Source organism: Ovis aries, chromosome 22, assembly GCF_016772045.2.
Source record: "Ovis aries strain OAR_USU_Benz2616 breed Rambouillet chromosome 22, ARS-UI_Ramb_v3.0, whole genome shotgun sequence".
Classification (NCBI taxonomy): domain Eukaryota; kingdom Metazoa; phylum Chordata; class Mammalia; order Artiodactyla; family Bovidae; genus Ovis; species Ovis aries.
In genome coordinates this window covers 37,266,548-37,291,187 of record NC_056075.1, presented here as the reverse complement: position 1 = coordinate 37,291,187, position 24,640 = coordinate 37,266,548, and the positions used below count along the sequence as shown (strand labels likewise).

At 48.0% G+C, this 24,640-nt stretch overlaps 1 long non-coding RNA gene across 3 annotated transcripts in view; it reads left to right on the top strand.

Annotated features, from left to right (window-relative positions):
• Nucleotides 1-24,640, top strand: part of LOC121817669 (uncharacterized) — a 108,937-nt gene that overhangs the window by 70,391 nt on the left and 13,906 nt on the right. For 2 of the 3 annotated variants that reach the window (XR_006057719.2, XR_009598051.1), the window contains one exon: nucleotides 846-24,640. This exon is cut by the window's right edge and continues 13,906 nt beyond it. This is a non-coding gene — a long non-coding RNA (uncharacterized LOC121817669). The remainder of the gene's footprint in view (nucleotides 1-845) is intronic. The other variant, XR_009598052.1, reaches the window with a different exon arrangement.

Genomic DNA, 24,640 nt, shown 5'->3' with positions numbered 1-24,640 from the left:
ATGACTGAGCAACAGCACACACAGATACATAGAAAGATTTATTCTACACAATTGGCTCACATGACATGGAGGCTGGCAAGTCCCAGGATCTGCAGGGTGAGTCGGCAAGCCGGAGACCGAGGAGAGCAAATGGTGTAGCTCCAGTCTGAGTCTGCAGGCTTGAGAAGCAGAAGAGCCAATGGTATAAGTCCCGTCCCAAGAGCTGGCGGGCTCAAGTGCCAGGAAGAACCAGTACTTCAGTTCCTCTCAGAAGGTAGGGAAAAGCCACCATCTCAGTCAGCAAGCAGTCAGACAAGAGGAATTCCATCTTACTCAGGAGACGGTCTGCCTTTTTGTTCTCTTCAGGCCTTCAACTGATTGGATGTGGCCTACCCGTATAAGAAGAGCAATCTGCTTTACTTAAGCCATTGATTTACATGTTAGCCTTATCCAGAAACAACCTCACAAAAAACACATAGAATAATGTATTACCAAATATCCGGGTGCCCTGGGGCCCAGGCAAGTTGACACTTGGAATTACTCAACGCAGATACCCACAGAAAAAGGGAGACAAATCAAGAGGAAAAGATGGTGCTCACTCAGAAGCAAGGGAGAGCAGAGAAACTGGCTGCCCCAGGCCCCAGGTCAGGCTGGTGGTTGTGCCAGGGCTGGGGGTTCCCCTTTTGTGAGTCCTTCCTGGTCCTGCAGCAGTGGGGAGCATGCCATAGAGGTAGGCTAGCTTTGAAAGGCCTGTGGGGCCTGGACCATTAGAAAGCCAGGCCTTTGGACAGTTATCTGGGGCCAAGGAGGACCTGGCCCCTTACATCTTAGACCAGGATGTCTCCCCTGTGATTACATTTCTGCAGGTTTATTGATTAAAGTTGAGTCTCCTACAACCAACAATGAAAGAAAAGGGCCTTCATCAAGGAAAAAAGGAGGGAAATAGAATTCAGAGAACTGGCCCAGGACCCTTGCAACACCTGGCAAGTACATCATCTCATTGAGCCATGAAGAAGGATGTGGTGGCCCTCCTATAATTAATCACAGTTCATTATGATGTCATAGTCAACATAACCAAGTGCTTATGATAAACGTGACTCTGAGCTTTATGGTCTTGACTCATTCAATCTGTTAATGGCATTAACTGGAACAACTCCAAAAGGTGGGAGGAAGAAAGTGAGGCCCATAGGCATGTGCTGACATGGGGTCACACAGCTGCTAAGAGGGGAGAGCTGGGACTTGAACCCACATAGTCCTTCCATAATTATCTACTCCACTACCCACCTCCTCACTTGAGTGGATTCTGCCATGTGGGGTCTCCCAGGTTTAGGTTATGACCTGGGCGCTGGAGAAACTGAACTGAGAATCAGCTGGGCACAGGCCCAACAGCACGGCTGAGTGGAGTGAAAAGCAAGCTTGCTGGGATGAAGGAAGACCAGACCAGCTTCCTACCTAGATCCCTCTGTCTCTTGTCTTTCTCTCATCATGGCCACAGGCAGCCTCTGGAAGAGCATTACCAGAAAATCAGGAAAGAAACAGCCCCCTGTTAAAGAGAAACCCAAAGGCCCCAGATGACATCACCTGTACTAAAGCCTCTGCCGACAGGCCTGACAACTATAGTTTTGCCCTTCCCCAGGAAGGTAATGGCACTAAGCCAGTCTGGAATTTCCTGGTCAGCACCAGTGAGATCATCTATCATGGGGCGATCTCCATTTCCCCCACCAAGGGATGAAGAGGTAACTTGCATGATAGACCTTCGTCTCCTGCCTCTGCCCCCAAGAAGGTGGCCTGGTCTGAGACCATACTATCTTGTCTTTTGCGGAAGAGCTTCTTTGCCTTACCCTCCTCCTGCCTATAAAAACCATCCATTTTGTGTAATTCCTCTGAGCATCCTCTACTCACTAGGTGGGATGCTGCTGCATTCTTGAATCATTGAATAAAACCAATTAGATCTTCAGTTTTACTCTTTTGAATATTTTATTTTTAACACACTCAAACAAGGCTACCCTGGAGGAGGGCATGGCAACCCACTTCAGTTTTCAGGCTTGGAGAATCCCCATGGATAGAGGAGCCTGGTGGGCTACAGTCCATAGGGTCACAAAGAGTCAGACATAACTGAAGTAACTGAGCATCCCCACACGCAAAGCAAAGCTAAGGGGGAGGTGGCAGCTCCACAGAGAGCAGTAGGGGTCCCCCCACCTACAGGGAGAGCTGACATTCTGGAAGAGCGAGACCAGCAGGCTGTTCCTGTCTGAGGGCCCATCAGCCTCCTGTGCCCCTTCCAGGCTCCCCCACTACATCTGTAAACCCCCTGCTGATAGCACCTCTGTCTCCTCTCAACACACAGCAGACGATCCACCATCCCAGCGGCCCCTGGGCTCCAAACAACCATAACAGTGCTTCCGAAGCCAGCCTCAGGCCTCTCCTTATCCCTGAGGAAAACAGCTAAGTCTGCCCTTCGAGTCCAGAACAAGCTCTGAATTTTAATTCTGGATTTAATTCCATGTGGGTTGAGCCAGGAGCCATTCGGAGACGGATTAGCAGCCCTGACACTGAGCCTCTCATCTTTGGGAAAAGCGACATAAATCAACACCCACTAAGCCCAGCCCTGTGGAGGTCTCCCTGTGACCCCCAAGAGTGCTTTTGGGAATGATCCCTCTGGGCCAGTTCACCATCTTTTTAGGATCACTCTGCCCAGCCCAGAGCAGGAGTCAGCAACATGACAGGAAGCTGACCAGAGGGGAAGGACACAGCAGAAATAAGAGGTGTAATGCCAATCCCACAGATTCCTGGGGTAGGGGGTTTCCTCCTCATAACCCCTGATGGACACCACACACACCAAAACTGGGAGGACAGAAGGGAGCCGGAGGAACTGGGGCTGGTATTAGTCAGAGTCCGCAGAGAGACAGCACTAATTGGAGATGTGCGTGTAGTCTAAAGGCCTGCAAATCAAGAGACACCTGATGGTGAATGTTCCAGTCTGAAAGCCAGCAGACTGAAGACCCAGGACGAGCTGATTCTTCAGTTCCTGTCCAAAAGCAGGGGAAGGCTGATATCTGTGCTCAACAGTCAGGCAGGAGGAGTTCTCTCTCACTTGCAGAAGAGTCAGTCTTTTCATTTTACCCAGGTCTTTGACTATTTAGATGAGGCCCACCCACTGTAGGAGGGTAATCTGCTTTCCAGCATCTGTGGATTCAGATGTTTATCTCACTCAAAACCACCCTCACAGACACACCTGAAATAATTAATGTTTGACCACATATCTGGGCAACCTGTTGCCCAGTCAAGTTGACACATAAAATTAACCATCACAGGGCTCAATGTAGAAAAAGAGAGGATACTTAGCATAGAAACAGTTAAGCGCTATGCAAGAGAAGTCACCTTTGACCCAGGAAAGGCCTGATTGTCTTTAAGGTTCCCCACTCTGAGGTCAGAGCAGGTACAAAGCCAAGTGGGATTGATTGACTGCAGGACTGAAGAGGGACCCTGAGGAGAATCCCTGGGAGGAGCCCAGAGTAAGGGAATATGCAAAATATGTCCCACCTGGTCCTTCCGTAAATCCAAAACAGACTCCTACCTTCTGTCTCTAACTTAAAATTATTTATGCTGGCATTTTATCTTACAAATAAATGTTGTAACACAAATCATTCATTCAGTCCCTCTAATAATTACCAGCTCATTTGTGAGTGATTCTTTCATTTGTTCTGGCTGCCACTAGCTGGGAGGTCCCTGTCTGAGGTCCCTGTCCCTCTGCCATGATTGACAGTGCCTGCATGCTCAGTGGCTCTATTGTATCCGACTCTTTTGTGACCCCATGGGCTGTAGCCAGCAAGCCTCCTCTGTCCATGGAATTTTTCAGGCAAGTATGCTGGAATGGGTTGCCATTTCCTACTCCAGGGAATCTTCCTGACCCAGGGTTCAAACCTGTGTCTCCTGCATTGGCGGATAGATTCTTTACCATTGAGCCGCTGGGGAAGTTCCCAATTCACTATCTAGACTGCATCAATGTCTTTTTTGTTTTGTTTTTCAGAGAAAACTTTTATTTAAATACATTGTAAATATAGTGTGAGGTTTCCCTGGTGGCTGCAATACAGGAGACCTGGGTTCGATCCCTGGGTCGGGGAGTTCCTCTGGAGAAGGGAATGGCTATTCAATCCAGGATTATTGCCTGGAGAATTTCATGGACAGAGCAGCCTGGTGGGCTACAGTCCATGGAAGTCGCAAAGAGCTGGGCACGACTGAGTGACTAACACACAAGCGTAGCCTGAGTAGATGGTATATGAAAGTTGAAAAATCTCCAGTGCTACCCAGACCTTCAGCCTCCATGTGTCCTTTACTTCCCCGACATGGGCAGGAGGAGTGGGCAATGTTCTGGATGCTGCCTCCACCCTGCCCTGGTGGACTTAAACAAACCTCAGAGTTGCCTAACTTCCCCTGACATATTCTTAGCTCTGCATTCACTTCCTGAATGTTTCTGAAATCTGTAGCTTATGCATCCCTCACGTTTCAAAGCCTTGAGTATAAAGTGCCTAAGAGAGAAGGAAAGACTGCATCAGATTCTTCCAGGGACGTCGCCATCGGGGTGATGGTCACGAGGTCCCTGGCACCTGGTGTCCTCTTACAGCCGGTGAAGCATGGCCTTGTGCCCACATGTCATGGCTAGGAACACACACACCTACCCCGTCGTCTGGAGGGGGAGAGCCTCTGCCACTGTGGCTGCCTGCCTTGCCACCTGCTCTCTTATGCACCAATGCTGGCTGCTCTGGGGCAGTGGGCTGGCACGGCACTTACCCTCACTGCCCCCATCCACTTGGTGCCATCAAGGGCTGCCAGCCTACTCTCCAGTGTCTAGCCACCTGGTAACCTCTAGGCTGCCAGGGCCAATATCTGCCAGGGACTACAATGATGCTTTGTAGTCTCATGAACTAGTACTTTTTAACCATCTGGTAGAGAAGGCAATGGCACCCCACTCCAGTACTCTTGCCTGGAAAACCGTAAGGACGGAGGAGCCTGGTAGGCTGCAGTCCATGGGGACGCTAGGAGTCGGACACGACTGAGCAGCTTCACTTTCACTTTTCACTTTCATGCATTGGAGAAGGAAATGGCAACCCACTCCAGTGTTCTTGCCTGGAGAATCCCAGGGACGGCGGAGCCTGGTGGGCTGCCATCTATGGGGTCGCACAGAGTTGGACACGACTGAAGCGACTTAGCAGCAGCAGCAGCATGAGAGGATTTCAGTATTTTAATCACCATGAGGAAATGACAGTGTGTCCTTAGCAAATCACAATCCTGAGTCAGAAGGACCTAGGGGCCATGAGGAAGAGGAGATGGGGATAGAGGGGCAACCAATGAGGAGGGGTTTCTCTATAGGCTAGACAGGAGCAGCTGAGGGAGGCAGCCCAGGAATCTAGTGTTAAGGCCCCCAGTGTCCCTGAGGAGATGGAGAATGAGCTGAAAAGAGAAGCTAGAAGTATGGGTCTGCTTTGAACATCTGAACTTTGTTCCCTTAACCACTCGATGGTAAAAACTAAGGGTGGAGTGCTGGGTAGATGTACCATGGACCATGGACCCACACCATGCCAGGCTCTGTGGAAGGCATGCCCCTAATAGTTTTCTTTACATTTTTCAAAGAAACTATCTCTTTAAAGAACATATTGCATATTGTCTCACATTTTACATGAGGATAGTGAAGCTTGGAGAGTCAACTATTTATCTATTCATTCACCCTACAAATGAACATACCAAATACTGTGCCTCGCACTAGGTAAGGACTGACCCAAACAGACATGGGCCCTGCCTTCATGGAGCTTACAGTCTGGTGAGGAAGACCCACATTAAAGAAATGAAGTGAAAATGGCTCAGTCGTGTCTGACTCTCTGCAACCCCATGGACTGTACTGTCCATGGAATTCTCCAGGCCAGAATCCTGGAGTGGGTAGCTTTTACCTTCTCCAGGAGATCTTCCCAACCCAGAAATTGAACCCAGGCCTCCCACATTGCAGGCAGATTCTTTACCAGCTGAGCCAGAAGGGAAGCCCACATTAAAGAAATGAGCCCACAAATAAATATATGATTATATGTCACTGTAAAGTATAGTTAAAAAAAGGCCAGAGGTACCATGAGAGTGAATGATGTGGGGACCTAATGCAAACAGACCACTCAAAGAGAACTTCCATCTGCAGGAGCCCTCCGTGACCCAGGCAGTGAGCTGCAGAACCAGGATTCTAACGCGCAGCCTTGTTCTTCCCAGTGGTTCCCCATCACTAAGCAAATGGGAAGAGAGGGGCTGATCAATCTCCCCTTTGATATCTACAAGTCTTGGACATATCGTTGGCTGCTGTGGCCTAAGTTTCTCACTTCTACCTTCCCTTCATCTATCTTACCTATCTCTCTTGATGTATGGGGTTGGGATAAGTCAGACGTGGGAAGCTAGTGATGGGACCACTTAAATAAATATTGACCAGTAGCAAGAAGCTTAGAGGCCCATTCCTGACTTTGCTGCTTACCAAGGATGAGACTCAGACACTTTGCTTTGCCCAGACTCTAAGGGGTCATGCAGTGATCATGGATACCTTTCACTAAGCACCTACCACATGTCAGAAGCTGAATAGCTGCTTTCAGTGAGCATTGTCCTCTGTGGTTGCCTGAATTATCAATGCTGATTCTTCATTCCTCCCTGCACTCATGCCCTTGCCTTGGGCCAATTGTGGGCAGACTGTGCTTCCTGATCCCTGTCACCAAGCTCAGCCACGTGACTTACTTTAGACAGTGGCATGTTAGTAGAAAAGATGCAAGCAAGGACTTGAAATGTGCTTGAGCAGTCTTTTTCTTGTGTCTCTGCTCTGGCTATGAGAAGAGATTCCCCTAGGCAGCTGTTGCCACCTCAGCCTGGGCCTGCAGTAAGATTCATGGAGGAGACTGGAGTTATCCAGACACACAGCTTGAGCCAGAGCTGCCCAGCCTAGCCCAGCTCCAGCAGCTGGTCCCAGCCAACCCTTGGAAACATTAGAAGTAAATATTTTGTTACTGGATGTCACTGAGATGTACTGGTTGATTGTTACGCAGCAATAGCTAGCTAGCTGACACAGTATTTAAACCTCACAACAACTCTATGAAGTTTTGTTTGCTATCATTTTCTAGATGGATAAACTAGAATTGAGGTTTATTCTTTGGCCTATGTTATAAAATTAGCATGTAGCAGAGTTGGGATTTAAAGCTAGGACTTTCTGGGGCTAAAGTCCTCCAAAAGGTTTGTATTGGTGCTGCTTCAATAAAACCTTTGCATTGATACTGATTCTGTGATAATCTGAATTTGGATGTGATGTACTGGACAACTGGCCCCTAGAGCCTGGAGCTGCTCAGTTGCACAAGTTTATTCTAGTCGTTTTATAGACTTATCAGTGATGCTATCCTAATTCATAAAAATTTAAGTGCCTGTTTAATAGCAGGTTTTGTGGTCCTGGGCTGTGGTATGCAGGAGACCCCGTTTCAATTCCTGGGTCAGGAAGATCCACTGGAGAAGGGATAGTCTGCCCACTCCAGTATTTTGGGGCTTCCTTGGTGGCTCAGCTGGTAAAGAATCCACCCACAATGAGGGAGACTTGGATTCGATCCCTGGGTTAGGAAGATCCCCTGGAGAAGGGAATGGCTACCCACTCCAGTATTCTAGCCTGGAGAATTCCAACGACTGTATGGTCCATGGGGTTGCAAAAGAGTCAGACACGACTGAGCAACTCTCACTTCACTTTGTGGTATTACAGCAGGTTTTGTGGTATTAAAATTCAGTAGAAAGCAGGAGCAATTTTTAGAATAAAACTTAAGTGTCTTGGAAAGGGAGAAAGAGAAATGAAGGAGATGGATTGTATTTAAGAAGATAAAAATCCCAGTGAGGGAAAGAAGGAAAAAGAGATGATTACTATTATTCATTTCAAGAGGCTGGAGTGGAGCTAACACTCCAACCAGGAGATCCATGGGAAGACGCTTGTGGTTATCATCAGGCAAGTGACAGTGGTAACTTGAGCGAGGGTGAAAGGGTTAAGTGAGCTCCTGGAGAATGAACACACATGATGTGGCAAGCGTCCTAAAGCCATGCTGTGAGGGACCTGGGCAAGTCAACCAACCTAAGGTCAATGGCATCCTCCAAGTTCCTCCTCCCCATCCAAACTTAAGAGCTACAGAGCCCAACTCTAGGTCAGGGCTGGTTTCCGGTTAACTGGGCACCTCATCTCTTCTTCAGCCTGGGTTGGGGTCCCCAGTTAGCTGGAGTCCCCAGCAGGACGCCACGTCCTTATAGCAGGAGGGCAGCTGTGTGACCTGGGCCAAGGTGCGTCCCCACTCCCCACTCTGCCTGGGCCTGTTCCAGTCTCACAGGGAGGGTAGATTGCAGACCTGGATCAAAGCTGAAAAGATGCTGGAGAAGCTTCCAGTTTTCATAGAGGCCAAGGTGGGGATGGGGAACAACGTGGAGGAATCCAGGCTTGAACTGCTTTGGATCAGAGACTGACCTTCTGTCTGCAGGGCATGAAATGAAAGCCAGGAAGGGGGTTGATTTATCTACCACAGGATGAACCAGACTTCTGCTCTTCACCCGGTCAGATTCAACTCACAAGGAAGGCCTCTGTCAGGGATCAGAAGCCTTTGTCAGGCAGTCTCTGGTGGTAGCTGACATCTGCTTCCTGCTCCCTTAAAACTCAGCAGTGGAAACTTGGGCAAATAAAGGACAACCATGTGGGTCACTGAAAAATACCAGGACCCCAGCCTCACTGCCTCCTGTATCCCTGGACTTGGTTCCAGAGGCCAGTTATGCCAAGGGTGGAGAAGCCTTTCCCTGCTTAAGCATCTGGGTCATGGCTTTGCTAAATGTTTGTTTCTGAGCAGGCTGACTTCCTTAGGCAGTGACTAAGCTTCAAAGTCATAAAACCCGGTACTAAACCTGTCAGTGAGGCTGTCAGCTGGGCCAGGATGCAGACAGTAGGTGTTGTTTGCAGCCAGGCAAGGCCCCATACTTCCAGTTCCTCCAAGTGCCCTAGGCAGTCCCTGTCTGACCTGCTCTGAAATCCACAGGCTCTCCAGGTCCTTTCTGATGGGCCAGGAGGTCCAGCTGACATCTACTTCAGATGCAGAGCAGGGCTGTGCCTGGGTAGAAAGATGAGCCAAGATCAGTGTGACTTAGATGACCTACACTGAGTCATTCTCTGAAACCCTTTCTGAATCTGTGGTCAGAGAATCCTGGGATGTGACAGAGGGGGCTGTCTCCCAAGGGGTTTCAACCCAGCTCATTGCAACACCATGCACTTCCTGTGGATGGTTTTCACACACAGGGGTCGTGAAACCCACAGTCTGGAGACTGACCTCAGCTCAGCTCAGCCACATGACTTGGGCAGGAGGCATCTTTGCTCTAAGCCTCAGTGTGTTTTCAGCCATAAAGTGGGAACTAAAGATACTAAAGATAGTATCACCTGTCCAGCCTGCTCCACAGGCATTTGGAAAAGCTCAAAAGGAATAATATACTCAGAGGATTTGAATAAGGGCAGAGTGCCCCATAACAATGAAGAATAACAAGTCTTGAGTTCAACCCAGCAGACCTTTACCAAGTGCCTTCTCTCTGCCAGACGATGTCTGGGCATCAGAGATCAGAGACGAGGGAGGCGGATACAATTCCTGACCCCATGGGCTTAGCACTCTGCTCTATGCTCAGGGGAGACAAAACTGTCTCCTGATGGTAGATTCCCAGGTGGTGCTAGTGGTAAAGAACTCTCCTGCCAATGCAGGAGACTTAAGAGATGCAGGTTCAATCCTTGGCTCAGAAAGATCCCCTGGAGAAGGAAATGGCAACCCACTCCAGTATTCTTGCCTGGAGAAATCCGTGGACAGAGGAGCCTTGTGGGCTACAGTCCATGGGGTCACAGAGTCGGACATGATTGAGCACACACACAATGGTAGCACTCATTTATTTTAGTAATAACAGCTCATTCACTGAGCACTTGCTGTGGCCCAGGCTTGAGTTAAATACCTCACGTACATGTAATCCTTGGACAACTAGGCAAGGAAAGCATGGCTATTTTCATTTTACAGATGAGGAAACTGAAGTTCAGTGGAGTGCAGTCATTTGCCCAAGGTCACTCAGCTAAGCAGCGATTTCAAAATCTCTCTTCCCAAATGTGCATTCTTCTCTCCTGGACTCAGCCACCATGCACTAGTTTCCTTTTGCAACCTTCAGCAACAGGACTAAAGAGCTTTGAGCTTTATTGTGTCAGTGTAGACAAGGATGTGGGTATAGAGTCTCTGTATCAATAGAGCACCAGTGTGGAATGGATGCTTCTGAGCTGTGGTGTTGGAGGAGACTCTTTTGAGTCCCTTGGACTGCAAGAGATCAAACCAGTCCATCCTAAAGGAAATCAGTCCTGAATATTCATTGGAAGGACTAAGGCTAAACCTGAAACTCCAACACTTTGGCCACCTGATGTGAAGAACTGACTCCTTGGAGAAGACCCTGATGCTGGGAAAGATTGAAGGCAGGAGGAGAAGGGGACGACAGAGGATGAGGTGATTGGATGGCATCACTGACTCGATGGACATGAGTTGAACAAGCTCTGGGAGTTGGTGATGGACAGGAAAACCTGGCACGCTGCAATCCAAATCTGAATCACAGAGAGTCAGACACAACTGAGTGACTGAACTGAACTGACCTGAACTGGAAGCATCTTGTCTGTCTTCCTATTTAGACTTGACCCATCTCCCAGCAGGTGAGCAGCCTCTCTGTGCAGTGGGCCCACAAGTAGCAGTCACAGCATGCCCGGGCCCAAACTTCTGCTTATTTAAAAGCAAGCAGACTGTCCCAAGCCAGGCCTCCTTTTCCTGCAGCAGAACCTTGGGCAAGCTCTCTCACTGACCTAGTGTTCTCTGTGACATGAGAGGATAGTGACACCTGCTTTGAGGTGCTTTCATGGAGGTGACAGAGAAGACGCCGCTACAAAGCCTGTGGATCCTGGAGAGCCTTCACCGCCGGCTCCTCCCCCACTCCTTCCTGCCCCCCGCCCCTCCATTTCCGGTCCCAGGCCCTGGAGGTAGACGCTGCCCTCAGCCTTCCGGGCAGGCCAGGCTCCAGCTCTGGAATCTTCTCCCACTTCTCAGAGGGCTCAGCCCAGCAGAGGTTGGCGGGTTCTTTTTCTTGTCAGGATGAGGGGATTGTGGTGACTGGCTCGGGCACTCAGGAAGGTGGGGAGCCTTTCCCACAACACAGGCTGTCTTAGATGTGGCTCCAAACAGACATCTGGGCCAAACACCCATTTTCAATCAGCAAGTGTGGGGTGGGCTCCAGCTGGTCTGAAGGCTCAGAGAACAGAGAGAGAAACCTGCCCCCAGGGGCTCCCCAAGGCCAGACGAGACACAGGCTCACGTCCATGCTATAAAGGGCTGCAAGTGTTTCCATGATGTCTTCGCGAGCTCTGGGGGCCCAACAGTGAGGCTGGGGATTCCTGCAGGGAGGAGAGAGATCAGGGCTGGCTTCCTGGATGGGCGCCCCCATCCTCGGAACTGAAGATGCATTCAGGGGGAGGCAGGTGGAAGGAGAAGTGAAAGCAGTGGTGTGGAGTTTACAGGTTCAAGGAGCTCCCAGGCCTACTCTTCAGGAGTAGCAGCCCTTCCCTACCACAGCAGCCTACAGTATCCATGGGCAGTACCTAAGCAGAAGACTGTGTGCAATCTCTCAGTCCTGGCCGACTCTGGGACTCCATGAACTGTAGCCCGCCAGGCTCCTCTGTCCATGGGACTCTCCAGGCAAGACTACTGGAGTGAGTTACCAGTACCTTCTCCAAGGGATCTTCCCAACCCAGGAATCGAACCCAAGTCTTCTAGGTCTCCTGCCCTGGCAAACGGATTCTTTACTCCTGCACCACCAAGACATCTGCCTGGTCTCCCTGGGGCTCCAGCCTTTAAACTTGCCTTTGCCAGCAGTCACAGGCTCACTCTGCTATTCAGCATAGCTAGCTCCGAAGGGTAGGATTAGATCAGAGGAGGGACCTTGGTGGATATTTCACTTTAACCACGTCTAGTTGAATTTGTTGTCATGCAAATATAGGATTTTAAATACATTTGGAGAGATCAGTCCTGGGTGTTCTTTGGAAGGAATGATGCTAAAGCTGAAACTCCAGTACTTTGGCCACCTCATTAGACATGTTGACTCATTGGAAAAGACTCTGATGCTGGGGGGGACTGGGGGCAGGAGGAAAAGGGGACGGCAAAGGATAAGATAGCTGGATGTCATCAGTGACTCGATGGACGTGAGTCTGAGTGAACTCCGGGAGATAGTGATGGACAGGGAGGCCTGGCGTGCTGCAATTCATGGGGTCACAAAGAGTTGGACACGACTGAGCGACTGAACTGGACTGAACTGAAAATAAAAGTGGGGATTGGTGGAGAGCAGAGGGATGAGGTAGGTGGATTGGAAAAGAGAACTTTCCATGGCTTGTTTGCAATGAGAGATTCTGGTTGACCTGTCCCAGAGGGCCTGGGCAGAATAGGGGAGAGAATGGTGCCAAGCTCTTGCTTTCTTCTTCCCTTCCTGCTCCCAAACACTGGGTTTGGTATCCACAGACTGAACCCACCCTTACCCTTTCAAATCTTGCTCACTCTGTCCATTAAGCTTGTTCAGAGACAGCACTTAGATTCTCACGCCAAAGCTGATCTGAACCCAGAGCTGGGGTGAAGCCTCAAATGGCCACCATTTGATTATTTTTCCATGTAGCTCATGGTCTTGCTTTGACACTATTTTTACCAATACATATAAAGAGATTTAATGTGTGATACTTAGATATACACCCAAAAGTTTAAAATTTAACATAAGTACCACCTGTATGCCCACCACCCAGGTTAAGAAACAAACTTTTTACCAATAGAATTGAAACTTATCACACTCTCTCCTCCCTCTCTTCAAAAAAATCTGAATTTGGGGTCCATCCTATATATCTATTGGGATTAAATTTGGCTACAAATCAGAGAAACCCCAAAACAGCTGCTTAAGCAGGATAGCAGTTTATTCACCCTTATAAAAAGAGAACTGGAGAAAAACAGTTTGAGGCTGCTATGGGAGCTGTATGATACTCAAGGACCGACTGTGCTGTGTGCCAACCTCCACAGCACAATTTCCACCTCCTGGACTGTGATAGCTGCAAAGATCCAGCCATTGCATCTACTTTCAAGCCAACAAGAAGGAGAAGGGAAGGAAAGGTGACTTCTTAAAACTGCTTACTATGATTATCACATATCCCATTGCCCAGAACTTGGTCACAAGGCAACACTCAGTTGCGAGAGAAGGTGGAAGATGTACAGTAGTTTCATTCCAGCTAGCCCTGTGCCCAGTTAAAAATCAGGAGTCTCCTTCTAAGGAGGAAGCAGAGAGTGAGACTGTGAGACACCCAGTGGTCTCTGCCACATCACATTCTTAAGCAGAATACCATTTTAGCACCTTGAAATATTTAAGATGCCCGTTTTTGTTTTTGTGTTTTTGGTAAAGAAAAGGCAAATATGAATAATAAAGCACAATGAGTTTTCACAAGTGGATCAAGATATAGAATGTTACGAAAAGCCCAGAAAGCCCCCATTAAAAAAGAACTCAATTAGAAAATAAAATGCCAGGTTAGGAGCTAGCTCTTTCTGTGTTGGCTCACGAGAATTTCGTTTGCATTACTCCTTGGTCTTACAGTGGAGTATTCCTACTTTCCCTTCTGGAAGTCTGCCTCCTGATGAACAAGCTGAAGTTGCACTTCCCTTAAGAGAAATCCTGATCCACAAGGGCTATGTCCATGGATTTGGTTCTAAGCTGCATTAGCTACAGAGAACTTTTATGTGCAACTATGACATGTCGGTGGATGTACTGAATGAAGATGCCACTTTTTAATTTAATTTATTTATGTTTGGCTGCTCTGGGTCTTCATTGCTGCACATGGGTTTTCTCTCGTGTTGTGGTAAGCGGGTGTTACTTTCTAGTTGTGGTGCGTGGGCTTCTCACTGAGTTGGCTGCTCTTTTGTGGGGCATGGGCCCGAGGGTATGCAGGCAACTTTAGTAATTGTGGCATGTGAGCTGGTAGTTTTTGGTGCCCGGGCCTAGTTGCTCTGAAGCATGTGGGAGCTTCCTGGACTGGGGATCAAACCCTTGTCCTCTGTACTGGCAGGCAGATTCTTAACCACTGGACCAACAAGGAAGCCCAAGATGCTGCTTTTGATGCCGTCCACACTCCTGGATCTCCCACTGCCTGGGGTATGTGATGTCACCTGGGATAATATTGTGATGATTAAAAGAGAAAAAAGTGTCCCAAGTGGTCTGTAAATATGAAACGACTTAAAGACATTGCCACAGGCTTGCTGTTGGTCCTTTTCCAATGGGATCTGAGCTGTGAGCCCTCTGCTTCGTGGAGCACAGCCTTCCTCTAGGTTTCTGGAACTCTCAGGCTGCCTACGTGCTCAACTTCCATGCTGCCTTCTTCCCTCCCTGCCTTTCATACTGTGCCAGCCCATAATAGACTTAGTTCTTTTAATCTTGCTTCATCAATCATTTCTGTAAGTCAAGTCCCTGAAAATGTTTCCCCTGAACTCCCTCCAAACCGTATCTAAAACACTTACCTTCTGGTAAATGCATCATAGCCAATTCAGTCTGCCACTGCGGTCGTCCTTAGAGAAAGAGAATGTGGAAACTGCAGAGGAGGAGAAAAGGCAGGCGCTGGCTCTCTGTGGACTGCTGTGTCTCTCTTTTGTCAAGATGCTGAAACAGCATTGAAAAGCCCTGCATGTAATCTACATTTTGGTCTTTACCATAGCAGTATAATCTGGTGGTTAAGGGTTTGGACTCTAGCTTGAGTGTCTGGGTTAATATCCTGGCTTCATCACTTGTTTGCTGTGGCCAAGTCACTTAACTTCTTGGAGCTCTGACTTTCTCAGCTATAAAATGGGAATGATGAGTGTTTACCTCACTGGGCAGTTATGAAAATTAAATGACATAATACATGCATGGTATTTAATAAGTGCTCCAGAGCTGTTAGCTGTTGATTTATCCTGTGGCCCACCCAATATCCAGTCTCTCCTTGTCATTATTAGCAGAATGCCGATTTTATGCTGGGTGCCAATACACCTTGGTTTTAAAAAATGATGATACTAAAGTTTCCTGGCTTCATTTGCACCCAGTACTCATGTGAGACTGTTCTTGCCAAGGTGACATCAGCTGGAATCTCCGGTAATGCACCTGGGGAAACTTTTTAAAAGGAGCAGACTGAATTGGCAAATGTTTGTCTGCCCTTCTTCCCTTTCACCTTTTTCTTATTTAGAATGTGAGTGTGATGTCTGGAGCTTCAGCAGCTATTTTCTAACCATGAGCCAACTTTGAGGATGGGAGCCATATGCTCAGAATAAAGGAATAGAAAAATAAAAGGAATCTGGAACTCTTCTCCCACATGATGCTAGGGAGCTACCATACTAGTCGTGGAGTGCCTGCCTTCAGACTTCTCATTACCGAATGAATGAACAACCCTCCCAATCTGCTTAAACTTTTACTTATCAGGTTCCTGTGGTGGCTCAGAAGATAAAGAAACTGCCTGCAATGCAAGAGACCTGGATTAGATCCCTGGGTTGGGAAGATCCCCTGGAGAAGGGAATGTTTACCCACTCCAGTATTCTTGCCTGGAGAAATTCACGGACAGAGGAACCTGGCAGATGACAGTCCATGAGGTCGCAAAGTGTCGGACATGACTGAGTGTCTAACACTTTATTACTAGCAACCATGCACAACTCCTAGATACTACAAACATTAGGCTTCTTCTGATGAGGAACAACTCCAATTAGAGCTGGGCAGGAGAGCATGAAGTGGTTTCCACACTGCATGCCACAGAAGCCGGGCAGTTCCGTGGATCCTGCTTCTCAGACTGGAGATTGGGAGTGGGGGCATAGGGGACCCCATTGCCTCTTCCTATCCCATCTTTTTTTCCAACTTTCATTTCAGTGTGCTGGAGGGGAAGAGGAGACCCACTTAGCTTTCATTTAAAGAACACATTTCAGGGCAAAAAAAGTAAAAGGTTTAGAAACCAATGTTCTTTTCCAACCCCCTCATTTTACACACGAGTGATCTGAGGCCCCAAAAGGGAGGTCACTTGCCCAGTCGAGCTCAGCCAGGCAGAGCCAAGAGGAGAACTCAGGTTTTCTGCTCTTTCCGGGTGCCCTGCCAAGTGCTGGAACTGCCACAAAAAAAAAAAACAAAACAAAACAAAACAAAAAAAAACCAAGCAGATCCAAAGAGTTTACAATGTCTGACGAAGCCCCAACCCTCTGAGCCCTGATCAGCTGCCGGCTTGGGACAATGGACAGACCTCTCCAGTTTGAACTAATGAGGGCTGGGAATGCCCTTTCAAAGATCTAGGCAGCCAGTGTGCCCTCCTGCTGAGAAAAATTTGGACCTGTTTCCTCTTCTAAGTAATTCATTAATTGTTTGTTTATTTATTTTTTTTAACACACACACTGGATGCAAAGGAGGTAAATGGATGGTGTGAAATCCTCAGGACATGGGGTTCTTTGTCCCCGTTCCTGTGGTTCTCCTTTTCAAAATGGTGGCTCAATCAATTCAAGATCAATGGCTGCTAAGTTGCAGCTGTAAACAGCGCCTCTTTCAAGGTCAATTAGAGAGCAGCCCAGTGTTCTACAGCAGGAGGTTGGCTGTGGGAGGAGCAGCCTGGAGGGCCTGGGAGCACGGAGACTGCTATACCTGGCTGGAGGCCATGTCCTTGCAGGGTTTCCCTATTCAGGCACACTTGATCTACTCAGTAGAAAATAAATGACCGCTTGGGTGGAACTGGTGGCTCAGTAGTCAAGAATCTGCCTGCCAAGCAGGAGATTTCGATTCCTGAGTTGGGAAGTTCCCCTGGAGAAGGAAATGGCAACCCCAGTACTCTTGCCTGGGAAATTCCATGGACAGAGGAGCCTGGTGGGCTGCAGTCCATGGGGTCACAACAGAGTCAGATACCACTTAGCAACTGAATGACAACACTGGGTGGTATAGTAACAATTCAGAATATCTCATTCTAGGACTTTAACTAGAAACTCTTTTCCTTCTCCCTCCAGGCCATCCAACCATCCATCTACCTAGCCAGTATGTAACGAGCACCTTCTCATGGTCTAGCACTGGTCCTGAAGAAGACAGGCAAGGTCCTCATTTGCAGCTTATTTTGTGGGCTACGGGGAGAGACTGAAAACCAGCACTTTAACAAGCAAACAAACAACAGAGCCTGTGGAAGCTGCCCAGAGGAGGCCACAGGGTGCCTCCTCTAGGGCAGCCAGGACAGTACAGCTCTCCCCCCTTTCCCCCGGAACCGGCAGTTCAGGCAACCCAAGTTTGATCCCTGGGTCAGGAATGTCCCCTGGAGAAGGGAATGGCGACCCACTCTAGTATTCCTGCCTGGAGAATCCTATGGACAAAGGAGTGGGCAGGCTACAGTCCATGAGGTCACAAGAGTCGAACATGACTTACCAAATAAACCACCACCATAACTGTCTTATAACTATCATATTATGCAGTCTTCAGTTCAGGCCAATTCAATTCAGTCGCGCAGTCTTGTCCAACTCTTTGTGACCCCATGAATCGCAGCACGCCAGGCCTCCATGTCCATCACCATCACCATCTCCCGGAGTTCACTCAAACTCACATCCATCAAGTCGGTGATGCCATCCAGCCATCTCATCCTCTGTCATCCCCTTCTCCTTCTGCCCCCAATTCCTCCCAGCATCAGAGTCTTTTCCAATGAGTCAACTCTTCGCATGAGGTGGCCAAAGTACTGGAGTTTCAGCTTTAGCATCATTCCTTCCAAAGAACACCCAGGGCTGATCTCCTTTAGAATGGTTGCATCTCCTTGCAGTCCAAGGGACTCTCAAGAGTCTTCTCCAATACCACAGTTCAAAAGCATCAGTTCTTTGGCACTCAGCTTTCTTCACAGTCCAACTCTCACATCCATACATGACCACTGGGAAAACCATAGCCTTGACTAGATGGACCTTTGTTGGCAAAGTAATGTCTCTGCTTTTGAATATGCTATTAGGTTGGTCATAACTTTCCTTCCAGGGAGTAAGCATCTTTTAATTTCATTGCTGCAGTCACCATCTGCAGTGATTTTGGAGCCCAGAAAAATAAAGTCAGCCACTGTTTGCACCGTTTCCCCACCTATCTGCCATGAAGTGATGGGACCAGATGCCATGATCTTAGTTTTCTGAATGTTGAGCTTTAAGATAACTTTTTCCACTCTCCGCTTTTACTTTAATCAAGAGGCTCTTTAGTGCTTCTTCACTTTCTGCCATAAGGGTGGTGTCATCTGCATATCTGAGGTTATTGATATTTCTCCCAGCAATCTTGATTCCAGCTTGTGCTTCCTCCAGCCCAGCATTTCTCATGATGTACTCTGTATATAAGTTAAATAAGCAGGGTGACAATGTACAACCTTGATGCACTCCTTTTCCTATTTGGAACCAGTCTGTTGTTCCATGTCCAGTTCTAACTGTTGCTTCCTGATCTGCATACAGATTTCTCAAGAGGCAGGTCAGGTGGTCTAGTATGCCCATCTCTTTCAGAATTTTCCACAGTTTATTGTGATCCACACATACAAAGGCCTTGGCATAGTCAATAAAGCAAAAATAAATGATTTTCTGAAACTCTCTTGCTTTTCTGATGATCCATTGGATGTTGGCAATTTGATCTCTGGTTCCTCTGCCTTTTTTAAAACCAGCTTGAACATCTGGAAGTTCATGGTTCACATATTGCTCAAGCCTGGCTTGCAGAATTTTAAGCATTACTTTACTACCATGTGAGATGAGTGCGATTGTGCAGTGGTTTGAGCATTCTTTGGCATTGCCTTTCTTTGGGATTGGAATGAAAACTGACCTTTTCCAGTCCTGTGGCCACTGCTGAGTTTTCCAAATTTGCTGGCATATTGAGTGCAGCACTTTCACAGCATCATCTTTCAGGATTTGAAATAGCTCAGCTGGAATTCCATCACCTCCACTGGCTTTGTTCATAGTGATGCTTTCTAAGGCCCACTTGACTTCACATTCCAGGATGTCTGGCTCTAGGTGAGTGATCACACCATCGTGATTATCTGGGTCGTGAAGATCTATTTTGTACAGTTCTTCTGTGTATTCTTGCCACCTCTTCTTAATATCTTTTGCTTCTGTTAGGTCCCTACCATTTCTGTCCTTTATAGAGCCCATCTTTGCATGAAATGTTCCCTTGGTATCTCTAATTTTCTTGAAGAGATCTCTAGTCTTTCCCATTCTATTGTTTTCCTCTATTTCTTTGCATTGATCACTGAGGAAGGCTTTCTTATCTCTCCTTGTGATTCTTCTCCTCCACCACCTCTGCCTCTTTCAGCAAGCCCTTAATTTACTAAAGCTCACTTTCCTAACCTATAAATCAGCAATAACACTATCTTACTCATGGAATTGTTATGAGGATTTTTTTTTAAGTGATGCTGAGCACATTTCTGGCATGGAGTAGAGGCTCCATGGATGGTGGCTGAATCTGCCTTGAGGCAGGGAGTCTCACTAAGAGTTCAGGAGGGTGGATTGAGGCACAGGCACTGAGGGTCTTCCCTAGGCGGGGAGCCTTGGGGATGAGAACAAGGGCTGGGAACGATGTTGAAATGCAAAGATAGATGGGCCTGCACCACTACCTAGGCAGGAGTGGGAACAGTGATTCAATGGGGCAAGAAACTGGGAGAAGCTTGGGAGACTTGCTGAGAGGTGCCATTGACAAGACTGGGGACCCCAGAGATGCTCAGTTTGGGGATGCCAGTGGACCACCAGGTAGGCCTCAGGAGACATCTGGATAACTGGGAGTTAGCCACATGGTGGTAGTCATGGCAACAGTGGCTGGCAGGCTCCTGAAGGAAACATCTGCTGTTTCTCACTGTCCAGCACATGCACACACACCTCTTCTAAGAGCTGCTCCCCCTTCATGCCCATTAGGGGCATCTGGCAGGACCGCTGAGCCCTGCCCCACAATATACGAGGATACCTAACACAATCCTAGCACACAACTCGCTTGGCCACGTGACTGCTCCAGTGATGAGGATATGACCCAACACAGGGTGCTCAGAGCCCTGCCTCGGGACTGTTAAGTTGCAGTTGGAGGAGAAGGGCTTGGTTTTTTAGTCCCAGAGTGAGAAGAAATTGAGGGCTGCCGGGTACCAGCCTCTGTGGTGTGTGAAAAAGCTAATTTTAAGGAGAGAATAAGCCAAGCAGAGTTGAAAAATAAAGAATTCTGACAGCAGCATGCTCCTGATTCCAGTTCACCCAAATCCACAAAGCTGCTGTGCTTCCTTGAGTTCTTTGAGCTACTCCAGGCATGTAAGCTTCTAAATTCCCTCTTTGTCCAACTTGGCTTAAGTTGGGTTTCTGTCACTTGCAACCCAGAGTTTCTTGGCAACCTCTCTTCTCAAAGGCAGAAAGATTACATAGCTGTGGCTTTTAACACTTTACTATTCATGGACCCATTTGAGAAGCAGATGAAAGCTACAGATGCACGCACAAAAATGTTATCTACAATCTAAGGTCCCAGCGTGGGGTGTTAGAACCTCTGGGATACAGGAAACAGCAGAGAACCTAGGCTGACCATTGGGGGCAGTTCTTTTCAGAAGGCCAGGGGAGAGACTAAGGCCAGAGGAGAAGCAAGGACGTAAGATGGAAGGAAAACCAGGAAGGGGCATCATGGTGGAAGCCAAGGATGGAGTGTTCCAAGAGGGAGGTTGCTACCAGTGACTGACTAAGGCCATGAAAGGCCATGAAATTTGGAAGCAACTGAGTGGATGGTGACTGCAGCCATGAAACTAAAAGACGCTTACTACTTGAAAGAAAAGTTATGACCAACCTAGATAGCATATTCAAAAGCAGAGACATTACTTTGCCAACAAAGGTCCATCTAGTCAAGGCTATGGTTTTTCCAGTGGTCATGTATGGATGTGAGAGTTGGACTGTGAAGAAAGCTGAGCACCAAAGAACTGATGCTTTTGAACTGTGGTGTTGGAGAAGACTCTTGAGAGTCCCTTGGACTGCAAGGAGATGCAACCAGTCCATTCTAAAGGAGATCAGTCCTGGGTGTTCTTTGGAAGGAATGATGCTAAAGCTGGAACTCCAGTACTCTGGCCACCTCATGCAAAGAGTTGACTCATTGGAAAAGACTCTGATGCTGGGAGGAATTGGGGGCAGGAGGAGAAGGGGACAACAGAGGATGAGATGGCTGGATGGCATCACTGACTCAATGGACGTGAGTCTGAGTGAACTCCAGGAGTTGGTGATGGACAGGGAGGCCTGGCGTGCTGCTATTCATGGGGTCACAAAGAGTCGGATACGACTGAGCAACTGAACTGAACTGAACTGAACCAAGTGGATGTTACAGGGATCTCAGCAAGTGAAGCATGGGGAAGGTTCATGGAAGCCAGGTTGGTAGATATGTAAGAATGAATGACACTTGGAAACACTATGAAGTGAAAGTCACTCAGTCGTGTCCGACTCTTTGCGACCCCATGGACTGTAGCCTGCCAGGCTCCTCTGTCCATGGAATTCTCCAGGCAAGAATACTGGAGTGGGTTATCATTCACTTCTCCAGGGGGTCTTCCAAACCAAGGAGTCGAACCAGGGTCTCCTGCAAGGCAGGTGGATTCTTTACCACCTGAGCTACCAGGGAATTTGGTGAAATGAGCCAGATACAAATGGCCACGTGTTCTATGATTACATTTATATGAACTGTCCAGGCTAGTATAGGTGGATCCGGAGACAGAAGTTTAGCAGTTGCCGGAGACTGAGGAAGGGAGGACTTGGGAGTGACTGCTGATGGGTATAGGGTTTCTTTTTAGGGCAATGATAATGTTCTAGAATTAGATAGTGCTGATGGCTTCACACTATAGTGAACACACTAAAACCACTGAATTATACACTTCAAAAGAGTGACTATTGTGGTGTGTGAATCATATCTGAGTTTTTTTTTTTTAAGGAGTGGGTAAAAAAGGATGGGAAACAGCAAGAGTAGACCCTCCTCCAAGGAGCTTAGCATGGAATCCAGGAGAGCTGGGTAGCACATGCACACAGGTAGCAGGACCAAAGAAATGGTTTTTCAGGATGAGAGATCCTGACTGCGGCGAGAAAGTGAGTACGGAAGGCAAAATATGACATGTGCATGCTCAGTCGCTAAGTCGTGTCCTACTCTTTGCGACCCCATGGACTGTAGCCCACCAGGCTCCTCTGTCCGTGGGATTTCCCAGGCAAGAATGCTGGAGTGGGTTGCCACTTCTTTCTCCAGGGGGGGATCATCCCTACTCAGGGATCAAACCTGTGTCTCCTGCATCTCCTGCATTAGCAGGCAGATTCTTTACCACTGAGCTACCCATTAAGCCCATGCAAAATAGGACACACACACACCCCCCACCAAATGTTCCTGACTTAATCCCTGGAACCTGGAAATATGTTACCTATCTTGACAAAGGGGAATTAGGCTTCAAATGGAATTAAAGTTGGTAGTCTGCTAACCTGAAAATTGAAAGATTATCCTGGATTATATGGATGGGACCAAAGTGGTCACAAGGATCCTTAAATGTAGAAGGAGGCAGAAAGAACAGTGAGTGATTCAATGGGAGAAAGACATAACCAGCTACTGCTGGCTTTGCAGGTGGACGAAGAGGGGGCCATGAGTCAAGGAACATGAGAAACTTCTAGAAGCCAGAAAAGATAAAGGAAATGGATTCTCCCCCAGACCGTCCAGAATGAAGAGCAGCCTGGCTGACACCTCGATTTTGGCCCAGTGAGACCTGTATAAGACATCTGACCTAAGAACTCTAAGATACATTCACACTGTTTAAGCTTTGGGTACTTTGTTGTTAATACATTAGCCACAGAAAACTAATACTGTAAGATATTCCAGTAACAGAGATGATTAAAGTCAAGTGGATGTGAGATGGTGGTGATATAGGAAGAATCGGCTGAGAGTCACCTGACATGTGAAACCCCAAGCTGCCACTAAACTGACAGAAAGAGAGAGAGAAAAATCAACCCTGGCCAACCTAAGAGAAAATACCAAATCCTTACTGAAAGTATTGTGCTAAGTCTCTCAGTCGTGTCTGACTCTGCAGCCCTGTGGATTGTAGCTGCCAGGCTCCTTTGTCCATGGTATTCCTCCGGGCAAGAATACTGGAGCGGGTTGCCATTTTTTTCCTCCAGGGGATCTTCCTGACCCAGGGATGAAAGCCTACCGCTAGCACCACCTGGGAAGCCATTCCTTAGAAAATTAAACAAGAAGCAAAAAAAAGAGGCAAGACCAAGTTAACAGAGAACACAGTCACGGTCATGCCACAAGAAAAGCTTGACTGAGACATCACTCTTGGCACCAGAGGACACTCCCGGTCACAGTCATTACACCAGCAACAGCGACTACCAGGCGGAACAGCCTCTGCCTCTTTGGGTCACTCGAGATTCCAGGTTCCAGGGGAGAGAGCCAGTGGCCAGCACAGTTAAGTGCTGCCCCCTAGTGGACAAGAACGAAGAGACGCCCTCTGCTGGGCTTGGCCTTCCTCAGGGACCTGGAAGCTCCGCCTCCCACCTTAACCCAGCCTGTGGGAGAATGTCTCCTAGTACCAAGAAGTTTCACACGCTGCTGCTGCTGCTAAGTCGCTTCAGTCGTGTCCGACTCTGTGCGACCCCATAGACGGCAGCCCGCTAGATCCCCTTAAAAAGGTCTAAGGTCCCTTGACTTCAGATAATTACCGTGGATGGGGGAATTCCTTGGCAGTCCAAGGGTTAGGACTTGGCACTTTGACTTGGCCTGCGTTCAATCCCTGGTTGGGGAACCAAGATCCCGGAAACGGTGCGAGGCAGTAAACATAGATCGAAATAAATGGATAGATAATTACTATGGAATGTTCCTGCTGGAAAAGACTTTTGAGATCTATAATGCAGCACTCCTCTTTGGGAAGCTCAGAGGGACTGGTCCCCAGCGGAGTTGGAACTAGAACACAACCTCCCAGCTCCCTTTCCAGTGGTTCTCTGCCCCCACTGCACTATCCTGCAGCCTGCAACTAGCCTGCTCCAGGGTAGCTCCAGAGAGGAGGCGGGTGTTGCCATGGCAACCAAAAATCACAGCTTTTCCAAGACTGGATGGATTTCTTGAACTGTCATACTTTTCTAAGCAGAGATGAGTAGTATTTCTATGTGATTTACTCCTTCTACCTTTGTTAACATAACTTGCAAGTGATTACATTAACAGTTCAGCAAAACATCCCTTTGCCTGGTTCTGTATATTCTTTCCGAGAATCTGATTGCCCCAGGGACGGACAGGTTACAGAGCACCACTCAAGGGCCTCTGGGCAACAGGGGGCCACAGTGCCTGGGGTGAGAGGACGAAGAGGAAGCAAGAGGGAACCTGGGCAGGCAGGGAGGGAGCTGGGACTTCTAGTGAATTCATTACTTTTCAGCAAGCTGGCCAGGCAGCACTGCATCTTGGCTGGACAGGGCAATTAAACAGCTTCCCAAGCTCCTAATGAGTTGCTTTCTTGAGATTTAAGCTGCCCTCGGAGTTTCCCAAGGGAATTTATTCTCAAAAGTGGCCTCCCCTGGATGCACCTGGTCCACTTCCACTGGGTTTGGCCAATTGG